This window comes from Python bivittatus, unplaced genomic scaffold (genome assembly GCF_059951505.1).
Source record: "Python bivittatus isolate LINGU-HERP-01145 unplaced genomic scaffold, Pbiv_v1 ctg000970_np1212, whole genome shotgun sequence".
Lineage (NCBI taxonomy): Eukaryota > Metazoa > Chordata > Lepidosauria > Squamata > Pythonidae > Python > Python bivittatus.
In genome coordinates this window covers 2,722,030-2,741,325 of record NW_028277121.1, presented here as the reverse complement: position 1 = coordinate 2,741,325, position 19,296 = coordinate 2,722,030, and positions in this window count along the sequence as shown.

The following is a 19,296-nucleotide window of genomic DNA, read 5'->3' as shown; positions in this document are numbered from 1 at the left end:
TTGCTTTGCATGTTAGAATTCCTTGAAGAAGTATACATAGGTAGTATGATATCCGGTAGACATAAAAAGTACAAATAAATATTAGCATGACCACTCCCAGTTATCTAAGCAGCCCTAGTGTGATAACAGGGACCCCTTTGTGATGTCATTTCCAGTCATGGCATACAAAGAAACCAAACCAAAGTGTCAATTATAGTGCAGGAACCATGCCATCTGTAGGGTGAGCTAATGGCCATGGGGTGTGTGTGTGTGTGTGTGTGGGCATCCTACATAGAATGAAACTCTGAAAAGTTCTGTGTTGTATAATACTGGAGTTTGAGAACATTAAGCTGGGATTCTTCCTACACTTTCAAGTAGAATTGTTGTTGTTATTATTTCATGTTTTTTATTATCATGCTATGGTCGAAAGAACAGACAACAGTTAGCTAAGATCTGTAATATCACAGTGTTACGTTGGTGGTAGTTACTCAGCTTATAGGTAGATGGAAGTAAGACAGTGAATAGGCCATCATAGTTAGTTCCGAGGAGATCCATTATTTGCACTGCAGATGGAGACTTAATCTGCTATTCCTCTGCTTCGGTTCTATTTATATTATGGGATAATAATAGTCTTTTAAAAAATCTGTGGTGAGAATTACTGAGATAATGTTTATTCTTTCAGCAGTTGGAAATGTTTGGTACAAATGTTCCTGTTAAATAATTGCATTCTTTCTCGAAAGCCCATTAAAGTTGCAGCCTCCGGATTGTTGGGGCAGAGGGGAACCACCCATTAAGTGTACCCCCCCCCCAACCTCCCATTCGGTACCTGATCTAGAATGCTGGAAGTAGCAGAACCCAGTTTGGATCTCTTCAAAGGTTGCCTTTTCTTGTTCCTCCCTCCAGGAATGGAACAAGAATGGAAAAATGGAGTTCTGTTTTCCCATTAGGCATCCTGGGAAAAATCAAAATGGCTGCACCTTGTTGTTTTCACCAGAATAGGACAAAATCTGTGGGCAAACTGAAGCTTTATCTGATGGATGCCGTTTGCCAGAGCTCGTAGAAAGAAGCATTTATGTTTTCTGAGCTACGCTCTTCAAACTCTACTTTTGGGATGAGAAACTCTTGTGCCCATTCTCCGTCAAAGAGGTAGAAAGAGTTTTATGGGAGGGAAGAGATGTTTGTAATTTCTTTTTTGCGTGCAGTGAAACTCGTAGTTGAGATTTGAAGCTGATCAGGAGCTAATGCTGCTTAGTGACGCAGTTGTTCAGAATGACAGCATGGACCTGAGGACAATGCTCAGAATCTCTCAGCTTCCATGATACTGTAATGCAGTGTTGTCCAAACTTGGCCGCTTTAAGATGAGTGGACTTCAACTCCCAGAATTCCCCAGCCAGCATAGGAATTCTGGGAGTTGAAGTCCACTCATCTTAAAGCAGCCAAGTTTGGACAACACTGCTGTAATGGAATGGCCATTCCGAGTCCAATTCTACTTCTTCCTCCTGACATTTAAATGTCTATTTTGCGCCATTGCCCCAAAGCTCCAAGGAAGCGGATTGGAACTAGTACTTCACTAAGATCCAGATCCTAAAATAGTTATTTCCTAGCCAAGTATAGGAAATGAAAACCTGTTCCAAATTATTTTCTTCTGTTTTAGGACCCCAGGCTCCTCTCAGTCTGAAAGCTGCCGGTGTTGACTTGAAATAACCAGTTCTTCTGTGCCAGGCATTCAGTGAATGCACAGTACATCTGCAAGCATCTTTATAGGAAGCATTTACATTGTGTGGGCCAGACTTTCAGACAGATGTTAATTCCTTGATGTAACTTAGGTGTAACAGTGGTCTTATACTGGCCTGGGAAGAGATACAGAATATTCATGGAGCTGAAGGCGATATGGCAGATTTATTTATTTATTTGTTTGTTTATTGATCATATTTACATAGCCGCCCATCTCACAAAAAAGTGACTCTGGGCGGTGTACAATACTTAATTATAAAACCCATAAATACATATAAAACACTTGTTAAAACTATGAAAACTATAAACACACACACAACAAGAGAGGTTGATGTTAACTATAGTAAGGGAGCCATTTGCAAAATCTCCCTGGTCCCCCAGGCCTGATCACACAGCCAGGTCTGGAGGGACTTGCAGGATGTTAAGAGGGATGGGGATCATCTCACTTCTGGGGGGAGAAGGTTCCACAAGGTGGGCGCCACGGCAGAGAAGACCCACCTCCTGGGACCCACCAAATGTAATTCTCTGGCAGACGGGACCCACAACATGCCTTCTCTGCCAGACCTGATGGGATGGGCAGATATAATCAGGGAGGGGCAGGCCCTCAGTTAACCTGGCCCGATGCCATGAAGGACTTTAAAGGTCAATACCAGCACCTTGAATTGGACCCAGAAGCAAACTGGCAACCAATGCAGCTCACAGAGCAGAGGTATGATCTGTGGCCTTCCAGGAGCAAAATAACTGCCCGCACCACTGCATTTTGCACCAGCTGAAGCTTCCGGATGCTTTTCAATATTCTATTCAGTGTATATTTTAGTTAAAAATCATCACTAACACGTAAGTACTATACACTTGCAAATGTTCCATGTAGTAGCTGATGATGATTTGTAATGTGTAGAGCTATTTTTGGTTAACTGGTTCTTACTACTCATAGGATTCCCCATGATGAACAGTGAATATAAGCAAGATGGGCAAAGATGTTCTAGTCACTTTCATGCTTCTATCTTCTTCTTCTCCTCTAACTTTTGTTGATTGTCCTTACGGATATAGCAAAATCAGATTGTGTGTGTGTGTATGTGTGTGTGTGTGTGTATATACTGTGTGTATATATATATATATATATACACACACACACACACATACATGTACACTATATACTATATATATATATATATATATATATATATATATATATATAATATACTATATATATTTACACACACACATGTATATACATATACATACACACACACGTATTTCCTTGTCACCCACCTACATTCTGTTTGGATTGGGGTGGGCTATAAATACTGTAAAACCAATAAACCAATAATCCTATTCAGTCCACTCCCTAATTAACTGGAATTGCTCATATGGAAATCAGCAGAAAGCCCTTCTCACTCTCCATCCCTCAGCATTAAGTAATGAATGAGATCAATCCATTACTAATACAATAAGAAGCATCGAGGAAAGAATATCCTTGAAGTGTAGCACTAAGGGGAGATGTCATTTGTATTTTATTCCAGAATTTGATTTCATTCACACTGCACTTAATCATGATATAAATCAGATTTAAAAAGTTCTTCACATTTTGAAGGAAAATATTCTTAGCCTAATAAGTCACGCTCATTTCTGAATTCTGCTTATTGGGAAAAGCAACGTTTCTTATATGCCTTCATTGAGTTTATTCTTTGTTTAACCAGGGCACAAAGCTGCCATATACCTGGATCCATTATCCATATGCCAAACGGACGATCATAGATACCTTCAGGTTAGTTGAGATCTGAATGTTCAGTTCAGGGAAATGGAGGACATGGAAGACTGACACAGACCTCCCACCCCATGAACTTTCTTGTTTCCCATGCAGCAAGATGGATTGTGGGAAGAATTAAGCTACAGGGAGTCCCCAGTTAAGAACGCCCGGTTTACGGAAGACCCATAGTTAAGAACGGAGCCTATTGTAGCAACATTCAAGTTAAATACACAATGATTCAAGTTAAGTACACAATGGTTAGAGTCCATTACACAATACTACTTATACAGTATTATACAATAATACTGTTCCGGCTTACATGCAAATTCAACTTGAAGGACAGACCTTGGGAACGGAACTCGTTCTTAAACTGGGGACACCTGTACTATCAAACTGCATGGCAATTTTTATCCCAAGCGAGATCTATGTAGGTGTAGATTATTTTAGACTTCAGATGCCTATTCTCATATGCCAACAGTGATGGGCAAATTGTAAGAAATAAAATATGATACCAACCAACAATCATATAACTCTTAAGTGTGACAGACATCACTTAAGTATATGTCAAGGTTTTGTCTTCACAATAACCCAATGAAATAAGTTCAGCTTTATCAGGATCTAGGCTTTGAAATATGAGTTCTCTGCTCTCCTATCCCCTTTGGTGACCTAGCTGAGGTTGAAGATTAATGGAAAAAGTGAAAGGATAGGCCTGACTCCATTCCAAGGACAGGCACTATCTGACTTCCTGGCCAGTCTTAGTTACCTGTACTCATTCTGGTCAAGAGAGTTGCTTAAATTGGTCCATCCTTCCCTTCCATACATGTGTCAGTTCCAGATCTGGGCAGACAGGATTATCCCCCAAAAAAACAAAAGTACAAAAAACTGCAAGTAGGTTAAACAGAATTTGGGATTCTTCCTGGGTTTAAGCCAGGTGACAGTTGAACAAAATCTTAGGGTCAGGAATACTATTAATAGCTGTGACTTGCTTATTCAATGGTTATCGAAAAGGGTCATAATGCACCAGAGGAGCCTGAGTGTCTTTTAAAAAGGACAACATCCTTTCTGTCTCATCTACTAACTCAACTTTCCTCTGGTCTTCTCATATATCCAGATCTGGTACAGAAAGTACATTTGACCAGATCACTGGGAAAGTCATGCAGATTAAGAAGTGATGGACTTGATAAACCAGTCCTTCTGGCCATCGGCCTTCCAGTCCTGGTCACGAGAATTCAAACAGTTTTCAGGAATTGCTTATTTAAGAGATTGCTTAATGCTTACTGAGTTGCCTGAGTTTCTGATGACATCCAGCCATCCAGCTTTGTTAATTACACAATTTACTGCAAAGCCTGCACCACTTTTGGCAAAATACGGTAGGTATTATGTCAAATTTACATCTGGAATAGCATAACGATTTAAGAAAGGCCTGGGCAAAATGGAGGCCAAATTATTTGCTTATCGAGTCGCTTAAAATTAATTGTTGGCCAAAGTACAGTTTCTGGGGCTGAATAGTATAATGATAAAACGTTGTGAAATCATAGCATTGGTTTCAACATTTAGAAACTGATGTTCAAAAATAATAATCCAGATAATATTACTTCCAAGCTTTTATACGGCACATTTTAAATGCCATTTAATATACATTTAATCCTTAACAACTGCTCAGTAAGCTATGGCAGTTTTAATTATCCCCGCGTTGCTCTCTGGACTCAATTCAGAATGACCTCATCTCAACTCTGCTAATTAGAACTTGGTTTACTTGAAACCTAAATTGGTTCATTTTAAACTCAGGCCATTTCCAGTTCTAGAGATTTCTACCTTCCAAAGTTCTCGACTGCACAGAGAGGCCTCCCTCTGTGGAAATTAATAAGTCCTGAAGGCCTCCAGATGGTGCAGTTTGCTAAAGTGCGCTTGTGTTAACATGTGCATAAACTAGGGATCCCATAGCTAAGCTGCAAAGAGCTACGTGGCCATTAGATGGCAGGAGAGAGATATGCAGAACAGCAACATTCAGCGCTTAGAATTTCCCTGCCAGCAGGGCCATTACTGAGAATTCTGGGAGTTGAACTTCATCCACACATCTGGAAATTGCCAATGACTGGGAAACACAGCACTGGACAAAGCTGAGTTAGTCTGACAGAATGGCTGACTTAGTACAGCTTTCTATTCATTCTGAATCTGGTGTTTTTAATCTATAATTATTGCTTTTTATTGAATAACTTCATGTACCTTGTCTTGGGAAGATTTTATTCTTCACTGCTTTAAAATAATGTTAAATAAATAATCCCCAATGAATACAGTAAATCCCTGATTTAACAGACTAATTGAGGTGGGGGGAGTGTCCACTAAATCTGAATGTCTGTTAAATCCAAATGGATTTTATGCATATATCTTTTGTATATTTTATGATTTTGTGCATACACTGAAGGATTGAGCATAAGGATAGTTTTTATCTATTGCATCTGAAATCCACTAAGTCCAAGTCCATGAAATTGAGAATTATTGTTCTGAACTTGTTGGAGGTAGAAGTAAGAATGTTGTAGCCTTTATCATGGAAAGGAAGCATTATGCGTTTCAAGATCTCTGGAAAGTGTAATTTCCCTGGTGGTTTAGACCCTTGGTAAGAAGCCCTGATAATCTATTCTTCCCAGTGATCTTGAAACCTACATTTCTGCTGTTACGTAATGAATGCAACTGGAGTGGCCATTCTCATGACCAATGCTGGGTAGGGATTGGCAGTTTGATCTTGGCAGATTTTGGAAATACCCAACTTGATACATTCTTCTGAAAGCTTATTGAACATAAGCATCAGATTTTGCTTATCTCTGGATGTGACCAAAAAAACATCACAGCATATGTGAAAATATGTTTGGGATAAAATGCAATTTATTTAAGAAAATATGTATCAAGAGGGAATAAATATGAAAAGCTATACTTAGATAATATTTAAGTCTATATTTAGATATATAGTTAAATAATACAGCTATGCTTAATTCATTGAAAAATGGAATAAAACAGGCTCACGAAAGAATGCATGAACGTAAAACAGAAGCTGGAAACTCACTCACTAATCTATCCATACCATATACATCGAAAACAAATCAAGGTAATATAAAAATATGTCAGCTGTTGAAGTTGCTGGGAGCATCGAAGCTATCGAAGTTGCTGAAGCTGCTGTCGGAGTCTGGAGTCCTGGATACTGGAGGCCAAAGAGAGAGGAGCTGGGATCTCAATTGGTCTGGTGGGAAGTGTGGGTGGGAGGGACCTTCTTTACCTGCACCAGTCATGGAATTCCCCGGAAGGTGGTCTACTGACAGTTGGTTGCAGTCCAGAGTGTGTAGGTTGCTGGAAGTCAGATGGGGAAGCCCTCGGAGAGGTTGCCAAGGGCTGAGTGTGGGCTGAGAGGGATCTCCTGTGACCCCAGCACCTCACATACAAGAGCTTGCCCACATCTAGCAGTTGCTGCTTTTGCTGCAATCGCTATTCAGTCATTACCATTCATGGTTTATAAACTAACACAGGAAAGAGAGGGAGTTAATGGTCTAAAGAGTGTTTCTCAACCTTGGCCGCTTTAAGCTGTGTGGACCTCAACTCCCAGAACTCCCCAGCCAGCACTGGTCTAGTAGAGAAATCCTAAGCAGCTGATTTAATGCATTCAGTTCAATGAGAGAAGGAGAAGGACAAGCTCAAAGACGGGCAAGGGAAGAAGGTAATTCCCTTTAACTAGAGCATATACAGAGTTCAGCTATAAACAAAAAACAGGACAAAACAGAAAGATGTGGCATGAAGGTGTCTTCCTGCAGCAAGAAGTTTGAAGAAGCAGTGTGCCCACATACACGAGGGGAGCCGTTGGCTTGGCTGGAGTATCGAGGCTGTGCAAACCTTGAGCCAATTAGGGATACAATTTAGGCTGATGGCAAAAAATCAAGGAACAATGTTTACTTCAGCCTGTTGATAGAGTTTTTGTTTTGGTGTATCTCATTTGTTTTCCAAAGAGATCTGGAAGCACAAATATAAATGGGGATGGAATGAACAATGGCTTTTTAGTAACAACTCAATTACAACTCCAGCTTTGGAGGGTTTCCTTTTTATCTATCTGTAAATCCATTCCTTGAATATGGGGGACTTTCACTGAAGATTTCTTAGGGGCCACGAGAAGTAGAATTGAGCAATGGGATATTCGGCAGCAGAAAATCATTGCGCAAGGATACAGTAAACCGAAATGCTCTTCCATTGCACAATTAAACAGGTATTCTGAATGTCATGCGTTTTCTTGTTCTTGGAAATATTTCCACTTTCGTCCTTGGATGCAGCCGGAACTGCAAAACAAGAATGCTTATATGTGATTCTTTTCCTTCAACTCTTTTCTCAAACCTCACTTTTCTGGGTAACTTCATAAATAGATCAAGACACACGTAACAATCCCTTCTAAAGATGCTTGCCTTGAAATGAAACTTGCATTTATAAGTGTCTGTCTGAATAGAAAATACATTCCAAAATGCTTACCTTGAATGAATGCAAATTTATTCTCATAAATGCATAGCCATGAAGTGGGTGGTGACATCAGGGTAGAAATGGGGTAGAGTGTATTTATTTTAGGAGGGGTGTTTGCTCAGCATCATGCTGCAGAAGACTTTGATGTGTCAAAGAATATTTTCACATGCTCAACCCTAGCTTTTCACAATTGCTGTCTTAAATGGATTACACACGTAGAGGCCAGCAATTCAAAGCTTCGATGATTCTGGGGTCTGGGAAAATGCCATCTGCCACCAATGGAGTGAACTAAAAGTAGACTTCTATGTGCCAAAGGTGCTAGAATTATAACACATCAGAACAGAGGACAATATATCTCATGGTTCTTTCCGCATGGGCTGCTGTAGGAGATGGCTAATGTTTTATGCTCCTTTAGTCTCATAAGAAAATAGAGGTGAGGAAATGCAACTGGGCAAAGTGCCACATAGCCCTTCCTCAAGCTCCTGAGGAAAATGACTTTGGTTGTTTCATCCATCATTTAACAAAGATTCGGCTATCCTTCTCATTCTCCCTTTACTCAGACCTCAAGCCTATTCCAACCCAGTTGGGAACATGGGAGGTCATTTGCAATGTTAGAACTCCAGGAAATCCATACAGATGCAGCCCCTTCCTTTTTGTCTATTCATCTATGATATTTAGGTACCATCATAATTAAAGACTCTCCTAGAATTGCCTTCTATACTAACTAACTTGGAATAAATTCCAAAAGTGCAACTTGGGTGTCTGAAACAAAAACTGGGTTTTTACTATCGATTTTCAACAGCTAGGGATTCTCTTGGAAGTCAGCTGCTGATGGATCAACTCCCTAATGCCTTGCTCCAATGTCAGGACTGAGCTGCAACCCAGCTTGACCAGTTAATGAGAAGGTGAACTTGCTGATCCAAGAGGTGGGTTGAATCTGCCCTATCCTGCACCTCCTGTACCTATCCGGATCTAAGATCTGCCAAGTATTGCTACTGGAACAACAGTTCTCCAGTGTTGAGTCCCCATCTCCTTGTCTGACCAATAGGATGGGAAACCTGGCAAATTTACTATTGTTCTCACTGCGTGTGAAGAACCCACCTCCCTAGGACCTGAGGATTTTCCCATAAACTAAGCTTGAATTTATAATCAGTTTAATGACAGAGGGAACTGCAAAATTGGCATTCCCCCTGCTGATAAAAAGCGGGCTGGACAAGCCAACTGTACACCCCTGAGAGCTAATTTGGGGGATCTAAGTGACCATCTTCTGCAAAATCCATTCCTTCCATGGTAAGCATTTGGACTGGGAATATTTTGCTAACCTTCAGTTGCCAGCTGAGGATGTAGGCTAGAAGAGGCTTAAATGACTGATTTAAAGAGGGACTTATACAGAAGAAAGATCATTCATATCTTGTCCTCCCTCTCTTGTATAGGCTGATGCTTCTGATTTTGCCTTTGATTTTTGTATTTTAGAAGAGTTGGTAGAGGGAGATGAGAAAGGACAGTATGTAATTCCAGTCACAAGGTTGACTATGTTATCTTTTTGAGGGATTTGGTGAAATCAGCAGTGCATCTAAGGGTAAATGTAGGACAGACAGTAAGGACCTTCCTATAATTTTAAGGTTAAATATCAATGAATGAAACATGTACTCGGACAACGGGAGCTAAGCATTAACCCAGGCAAAATTTCAATGCTAAATTGAAGATTGGATAAGGAATACTGAATATATGAGACCTAGTACTCTCCAATAGCTTTAAATCTGCCTGAGGAGACTTTAAACTGTATACCAAATCGTTATCACTTGTACAGAGAAGAAGAAGAGGGAGAAGGAGAGGAGGAGGAGGAGGAGGAGGAGGAGGAGGAGGAGGAGGAGGAGGAGGAGGAGGAGGAGGAAGAGTAAGAGGAAGAGGAAGAAGAAGAAAAAGAAGAAGAAGAAGAAGAAGAAGAAGAAGAAGAAGAAGAAGAAGAAGAAGAAGAAGAAGAAGAAGAAGAAGAAGAAGAAGAAGAAGAAGAAGAAGAAGAATCATTCTGATTTCTGGCTTTAAATCCAAATATTTATTTGATACAGAATATGTGCTGGTTGAAAATGTACTTATGCACAGTAACAGGGCATATCACTAACAGTTGTCAAGCCTTCCTCTCTGATTTGTATCATTTAAAGCAGCAGTATAAAGCATCAGTAAGAAATAGAAAGAAATGCATTAGAAGAAAAACGCAGATTCAGCTGATCATGCATCACCGTCTAATGATTCAGTACTTGATTGAAAGTGAACTAAATGGGTAGCATGGTAAGAAAGGGTTGTCTTACTGAGGCCAATGGTTGGGAATGGCTCTTTTACAAGGCGTAGAACTGAAGAGAACCCTGCTCCAACTCCTGAGATAAGGTCAGGTTTATGGCATGAATAGGTGCTAATCACCTCTTCAGAAGTTCACAAACTGATAGAACAACTGCAGGTGGAAAAGGCCCCACATGGAGATCACATCCCATCTCATTTGATTGAAAAAAATGCCTATTGGTGGGTCCCAGCTCAAATTCGGCCCTTGAAAGTACATCCAAAATTTGTTATTGCATTTTTCCAGAGCCCTTCAGCCATTCTTAAATTGTTTTGCATAATGGGGGCCCTTTCTGTGCTATTGACTTTGGAAGTATTTCAAGCAAATGTTGGGATTCAACAACTATTTTATGGCTCCCAACTATTTATCTATATTAGAACTTCAAGCCATTAGATATGACCCAGTCTAAATTTCTAAAGAATGTAAAAATAAATACGGAAGAAGGGGATGACAAGCCACTTCCAAAAAACATTCCCAAGAAAATTGCAGGGACTAGTCCAGGCAGTCACCAAGAGTCAACATTGACTTAAAGGCCCAAAGTAAATAAATATGAATGAATGAATGAATGAATGAATGAATGAATGAATGAATGAATGAATTCATCCATTCATCCATTCATTCATTCATCCATCCATTCATTCATTCATTCATAGAAATGGTGTTACAACAGTGTATCCCAAATGCAGTTTTTCAGCTGCAAGCAGGACCATGTAAGACTGAGATAACGGTCTGGGGCAGTGTTTTTAAATTCTGGCTGAGGTTATTATGTTTCCTTGTTAGATCTAGCCTCTGATACTCCAGAACAATTGTCAGTCTACTTCAGGCAAATTTGTAGAGGAAAAACCACCTTGTTATGAATTTACCTGAGCATCTGTTGATACTATTGGGATTACACATTCTGATATGTGCCATCTTTGGATCGTATCAGCCCATATGATGTAGATAAGATTGAACTGATAGTTCATATGCTATTCTGTGATTAGAAACCATCACCTTTCTTTTTGCTAAAGTTCCATTTCTTTTTTTAATAATAATGTTATTAAAATTTACAAATGCAAAGATAAAAAAACTAATATAAACTAAGAAGAATATAAAAAGTAAAAAATAAAAGATGCAGAGAAAAAGAAAAAAAAAAGAAAAAAGGAAAAAGGAGAAAAGAAAGACATAAAGAAGTGACTCCCTCCTCCCTCCAGACAAGTATAAACAACTTCAGTAACTTAACACCTTCTCTAATATTTCAATAAAAAAATACCTTCTTCCCATATCTTACTCCTTATCAATAAACAAATTGTAAAACCTCATTCAGTCCTAATCAGCAAAAGTTCATTAAGAGCTACCAGAAATAACATATATATTTTAATCTTAAATAAATGTGTTTTATATTCTTTTTTTTAATAGTATTTTATTGAGATTTTAAAATTACAAAGTTAAAAGTTAGAAATGAAAAAGAAAATTGAAAATTTTGGACTTCAACTACCTTTAGACTCAGCTGTCATGCCCAGGTCTCAATAGTAATAGAATGGGATAACAGCAGTTGTCTGATACTGTCTGGAGGAATTGCCTTCTCCTAGCTTAGTCTTATATAGGTGTTACTCATATGAGGATAAAAGCTAGTTTAAACAGGTAGCTCTGCCTTTACTCTAAAGTAACTGCTTTCAGATTCCACATGACGTCCAGAATGACTATTGGACATTTTCTACTAACTGTACATAGATTCCCTCTACAGTTCAGAAGTTAGATTTTCCAGGGTTCCAAACAGTTCAGAAGCTATCTGTTGCTGGAGGCATCCATTGATGCTATGATGAGGCATGGCTGAATTTGGGAGCATTTGCTGGCCTTTGGGAGGGGGGTTAAGGTGGGGATGGAAGTAAACCACTCCACTTAAAACCCTCCCACACCTCCCAAAACCCCTCAGAAGGTCCTTAACATCCAAAAAGTCAATAACAAGCAATTTCCTAAGGTAATTAAGAGAAGTGGGCAAACCCAGTGTCCGTTTGAAGGTGCTGAACCACAGATTAGGCAAGATGATTGTCCCCCAGCTCCCAAAACTCTAAAACCTGCCAGAGACCACTATTCTGTGAACTCTTTGCAGGGAGCCTCTATATGGAACCAACTTGTGGGTGATCCTAGTCCTCTTCTTGATCCAGAGAGGAATTCTGAGGAACTGATCCATTCACAGGCTCCTCTTTCCACGGCAGCCATCAGCTCCATTCGCCACAGCTTCAGTCTGCTGTTGCTTCCCCAGAGGCCTCATAGGAACACTTTTCTTATTAAGTGCTCCCTGCCTTAGAAAATACAAAGAAATTCTGTACCAACACATGCTCAATACATGCAGCAAATGTATGCACATGAATTCTGTGAACTTCTTGCTACTGGTACTTTTCTGCATTTTATGTGCTGATCAATGAACATAATACATCATTTACGTACTGTGTCATTTGTTTTGAAAAATGGACATCAGGCTATTTTTAATACATGTTGTATCTACTTCACCTTTTCATCATTATTCTAGTTCACATTCTCATCTGGCACCAACATTATCTGGCACTTCAGCAGGCAAACTATGTAACAGATTAATGACTATTGTGCCTCTAAAACGCACAAAGCCTTGTCTATATGATGCACGTGCAAAGGACCGTCATCCTTATCCATATGGGACAAATTCATAAGAGTGTTTAGTTTAGATAACTAAAGTGGTCACTTAATTCAAATTACTAACAACTGGATCACAGCCAGTAAAAAACTTCAGATAATTGGGAGAAACAGACTGGAGGAAAGAAATAAAAGAAGTGTTTTGATGGTCTGCTTCTTCTCTATTAAAATCCAGAGTGAGAAAAATAAAGTTCCACGTATCTTCCCACAGCCGTAGCAATATTTTGGACTTCAACTACCTTTAGACTCAGCTGTCGTGCCCAGGTCTCAATAGTAATAGAATGGGATAACAGCAGTTGTCTGATACTGTCTGGAGGACACTGAATTGCCTTCTCCTAGCTTAGTCTTATATAGGTGCTACTCATATGAGGATAAAAGCTAGTTTAAACAGGTAGCTCTGCCTTTACTCTAAAGTAACTGCTTTCAGATTCCACATGACGTCCAGAATGACTATTGGACATTTTCTACTAACTGTACATAGATTCCCTCTACAGTTCAGAAGTTAGATTTTCCAGGGTTCCAAACAGTTCAGAAGCTATCTGTTGCTGGAGGCATCCATTGATGCTATGATGAGGCATGGCTGAATTTGGGAGCATTTGCTGGCCTTTGGGAGGGGGGTTAAGGTGGGGATGGAAGTAAACCACTCCACTTAAAACCCTCCCCACACCTCCCAAAACTGGCTGTAATTATGTCACTGCAGTTTATCCATTTGAGGGCCAAATTTCAGCAGCAGGATCTCAAAAGGGCTGCACATTTGCTGTTGGGTAACCACAGATCATGGATAGTCTACTTCTTAAGGACAACATAAATGTATAACATGTTTATTCCACCATTCCTTCAGGAGCTCATATTTATCGGTTCCCCCCTCACTAAGACCTCTTAATGGGGTTGGGCAAGAAGATACAGGCTTGTCTAAAACCAGCCAATCATCTGCACAGCTAAACGAACATTTGTACCTAGCTTCTCCATATCTGAAGCCACCACCATTAGCTCAGTGTGATAGACTGAGATAGCAATGGGGAATTAATAGGCTATTCTGGAAAATACAAACCAACTCATCTACTCTAAATCACCAACTCATCCATTTTGATTCTGTTTATGCATCATTAGCTCACCCTAGTAAGCCTCCATTTGGAGCTGTCATGAAGTTGAACTTGAGACTTCGTAAGGGCAGTTTGCTATTTTCCTTCTCTGGGCTAGTTCTTGGATTCAACTATCAGATTGCAAGAAAACAAAAATAAGCACCATGACAAATCTTTAAAACAAACAAACAGTAAAAACCCAGCCACTGGGCAAAGCCTGGGGATTAATGACCAGATGGAAAAAGCCATGGGTCATTACTTTCTGCTGGCCATTAATTTGTACTCACTATCTTGCCCTTGAGCCATTATCGTTCATGGGAGTCCTAATACATGGCAATCAGGGAGGCAGGATCTGGACAGGGCTTATAAAAATGGCATTTATGCATCATTTCCAGGGAGAGAACAATCTGTTTACCCAGCCCCTGTGACCGCCTACTGAACGGTTGATCAGCATTTCATTCTTCCTTTGTAGAAGCTCCTAAGAGGTGTGTGAGAATAAAAGGAAAGAAGGGAATGTAATTAAGGGAAGCAGATGTGTTCTCTTAAAATAGCATTAAACATACCACAGAACAAATTGCAGTTCACCAGCAAGTCACTTTTGTCTCCACTGTATAATACAGCTAATGGGGAGTTTTCTCACACTGTTAGGCAAAGCAAGCGTCTGTATTAAAAAAGAAACAGAGAAGTTCTGCTGCAGAAGAATTGCACGCATACATAAGAACCCAGGAATCAGGACCAAGAGTTAGAACAAGGGTCTAGACCAGTGTTGTCCAGACTTGGCCACTTTAGGATGAGTGGACTTCAACTCCCAGAATTCTGGCTGGGGAATTCTGGGAGTTGAAGTCCACTCATCTTAAAGTGGCCAAGTTTGGACAACACTGGTCTAGAACTTTGCTTTATACTAATCCTGTATCCTACCAGAGTGGCCAGACCCTTCCTGCCACCTGCCCTTGGACTGAGAAGAAAGCCAAGTGGGGTCCTTGGCCACCAAAAACCAGTCTAAGAAAAGGAAATGTTTACTCTTCTGTAGTGGCTAAATTCAAGTATGCACAGTATGAGACTTGGTTCTCACGCTAATGAATGTATTAGTGGTTACCAATGCAATCAGCAGATGCAAGCAGACTGATCTTCACAAAAGGGGTGGGCTTCCAATCCAGTCTACTGAAAAAATGTGAGAGAACAGAAGAAGGTTCTGCCACCTGAATTTTCCATGTCTCAATTGAAAGGAAAATCACACTGTAACGTTAACCCTCCTTCTAATAAATGTTGCCAATCAGAGTTCTAGGAGACTCTTCTCTGGATTGTTTCCTGTCTTCTCCAGATGGTGGGAGGGAAGGCCGACATACAGCTACTCTCAGCATGGAAAGGGCTGTGCTGTAACTGCTGGCCATGTAGTTTTAAAGTTGCAGTATTTTTTAATTAAATCATTTCATTCACTTTAATTCACTCCACGTAGTTGAATCCATAGGGATGATATCTCAAAACCTGACTCTTGAATGACGCAATCGAAGCCTCCTATCTGGATAAATGAATCTGTCCATTCCACTTCTTTACATATTTAGGTCTGTATTCCTCTTTCCATCCTATTTATGAAGACATTAGCGGGTTTGGTAAGTTCCTATCAAAAATGAACCAAACCAAGTCCTCTCCTCCTCTGCTCTCTTAGCACTAGTCAGATTATTGTTCAGGCTACCAAATCAGTAATGCAATAGTCAGGATGGCAGAAAAGAGTGAGAGTTTTCTGCATCTCTTTGCTAGCACTAAGTCATTGTCTGGATTTTTTTTTTTTTTGCAACCCAGGTCTGTTAAACCATTGTTTTATGCGCAGCATTTCAGACACAGGGCTTTTAGTTCGAGAACTAAAGTTAACAGGAGATTGCATCTGGGACCCTCACTACACAGTCTCTGAATTAGAGTCCTTTTCCATATAACGTCTTCAGTTTGAGCTTGGCTCCTGATAACTTCATGGACATATCCATATTGTTTCCTTTGCGTCAAGGAAGTGGCTTGCCACTGCCTTCTTCTGGGATAATTCTTCTTTACAGTCTAGTGCTGGTGTTCTCCCCTCCAATTACTCACCAGACCTAACCCTGCTTAGCTTCTAAGACCAGAAGAGGTCAAACAGCTGCTCCAACCTGCTGAAATTTTCCCATGGAACCAATAGCCTAATATGATGGCTCTGCTGACTGCAGAAGAATAGCAGTCAGGCTGCTACAGTAACACACAGCTAATCCTCATTTAGCATATTGGTTTCAAAGAAAGATCTCATTCGTTCCTCTTCTTCTCTGTCCATATATATTGGGACAGATGTACCTAAAGCCAGGAGACTATCTGCATCCATTCATAGGACCAGGGATGAAGTTTTCCAGCTGAAAGCTATTTTCAAAGTAGGAGAGTTGGAAATGGTAAAAATGTGCTCTTTTTAACAAAGGAAATGAACAAGATGGAACTGTGATGCTCCTGACAAGAATACAGTAAGGAGTTAATGGAGCTAGCTACCATGGTTTAGAAAGCCCACACAAAGCTTTCTTTTTATCCTGACATTTCTATTATGCAACTGATAGATCATCTTGTGATAAATGAAACAGTATCTAGTTTATTGGGGTTTTTTTTTAAGTTATGTTGGAGGTGCAAATCCAGTAGCCCTATCTCTTCAGGATCTCATCACGTACCAAACACAAGGGAATAGTAGGGGGTAGAAGAGAGTTAAAGGCTTATTCTCTGTCCCCTCTATAATTCTTGCCTGCTCCTTGTTTTTCCATGTTAGAATTTATTTTATTTTATTTTATTTTTTGCCATTTTTGACCATTTACTTTGATTGATTATACTTTGGACATTTTACTCCAAATTACTGAGTGTAAGCTGCCGTGAATTGACTGAATCAAATCAAATCAAATTTTTGAGACTGCTAATTTGAGCTAATGTCCTTCTGCCTTTTTTCCTAGGCATACAGCATAGGATTTCTATTTCCTTGATACATTACATTGTATTTGGCATTACGAAAGATTTTATCTCTTTCTTCGAAGAGAAAAAAATACCCACCCTGTGTAATACATGAATTTTTGAAATTGAATCATTCTTTAGATGTAAGAAAGAGAAAGTGGGTGTGCGTGTTTCTGAAAATGAGAATGTGGCCTGAAAAGTAAGTAGTGTGTGTGTAATACAATGGAAAAGTGTAATATATTCATTGATTTATTTTCTTAAGAAATTAACTCTATTTACAAAAGCTGCACTGCAGGCTGTGTGTTTCTGCATTTCTAAAAGGAGTCATGGGCTATGATGACCACCATGTTGAGGTTCTAAGACATGCAGTTTTTAGAGTAGGATGTCTGGCAGAACGTCTAGTCAGCAGTGGTGCAGTTAGATATTTTTGTATTCTGGATTTAATGAACTCATAGGTGACCACTTCTTTAGATGTTCTGTGGACAGAGATCATGGGAATATGTTTGCTTGGTGCCAGTTTCACATTTGTTCATTTATAAATGCATTCCATTCTACCTCTGCACTAATTTGTGTAGCTATCACAGATCACACTGTTTTTAAAATAAGATCAGGTCTAATAAAATGAGAGCTAGCGTGGTGCAGTGGCAAAATTGCTAAACCAGGACCTGGAAGACTCAGGTCCAGTTCCACCCTCAGACATGGGAGCCATTAGGTGACTTTGGAGCAGTCCCTTTCTCTGAACCCAATCCATGTCACAAAACGGTTGCTGTGAGATTAAATGAGGAAATTCCAGTCTTACCACTCTGAATTTGATGTGATAATACAAAGCAACAGCAGCCTAATTTAAGAAAGTCACACGTTGGATTCAGCCAAAGCCTGTGGTGAAATTTGGAACACCTTTTCATTTACTGGGGGGCTGGAGCAGACAGTCTGAAATGGCTTCACTCCATTCTGCATCTCCACGAAGCTCTGATCCTGGTCTGTTTCTTTACAGCTCTAGGATGTTGCAACACACTTTCATTATTTAACTAAAACATGGTGCGCAGAGATAGCCCAATGGCCCGATAGGTTCGTTTACAAATAAAAATGACTCTTGCGATCAGACCACAATTGTTGCCTGTTCACAGAGGGGAGGGAGAGAGTCCCAAGAGATGATATTTCCAAAATGTTAGCATTCGCCTCACTTCACGGCCATCTGGTCTCCTGTCCTGAGCAGTTGTATGATCATGTTTTACGGGCTACATCTGCTAACTGATCTCCCCTAGCACATGCTTGATTTTATGTGAGTTCATCCTTTATAGTTTTATCTCAATCACTCGATATTCAACTCGTCCATCATGGCAAATTTCATCACATTCTGTCCCAGAACAACGAAATGGCAGGGTCTCCTTTGCTCAGTTACCTTTAAAGGGGTCGAAACCAAAACTGGCTCATTTCTGTAGCTCCTAATAGGATGCTCTGAAGCAAAACGGGGGAGCTTCTGTACACCCCTGACTTAGCTCCCAGGACTTTATTCAATCCTTTTTAAACCACTGGCCATCATCACATTTTCTAGGGGCTAATTTCATCACTAGATTATGTCTCACCTGCAGATCTACTTTCTTTTATCTGTCCCGAAACTGCTTTCAGGTTCCTTGATGACTTCAAGTCCTCGCAGGATAAGAGCACCAAGCTAGTTCCTCCACTGTGCATTATTTTAAATTTAAATAAATTATTTTAATTAACATGCTCCAAATGGTAGGAACTTCCCTTGCAGGGGAGTTTCACTTACACTTATCAGTTTTCAAAGGGGACAGTCGGAATTATTCACAGCTTTCCCAATTTCTTACAATTCACCTGGGTAGAAAAATGTCAACAGTACCAAAATGTTTCGTTTCTCTCCTTTTCTTCCAAATACCTAGCACGGATTTTGTTTTTTCTGCAGTCGTTGCACACTGTTGAATCACCTTTCAAAAAATACCCTTTTGAAGCTGGGCATCGCATCAGATTCTTGTGAAGAGTGTATGGCCTGTGAACTAGCAGTTTCTCTAAAGCTTTAGCAGCATCACTGGGGTCATTGCTGAATCTGAGATTGGAATGTGGCTGAGAATGCAACCAACACCATTTCAGAGTATTTTCAGGTATACAGTGGTACCTCGGGATACGAACTTAATCCGTTCCGTGACTCTGGTTGCAACTCGAGTTGGTCTCAAGTCGAGGTAAAGTTTCCCATAGGGTTCAATGTAAATCTGGTTAATCCGTTCCACCCTCCGAATTTGGTCGCAACCCGAGGCGAATTTCCCCATAGGGTTCAATGTAAATCCGGTTAATCCGTTCCGCCCTCCGCCCGA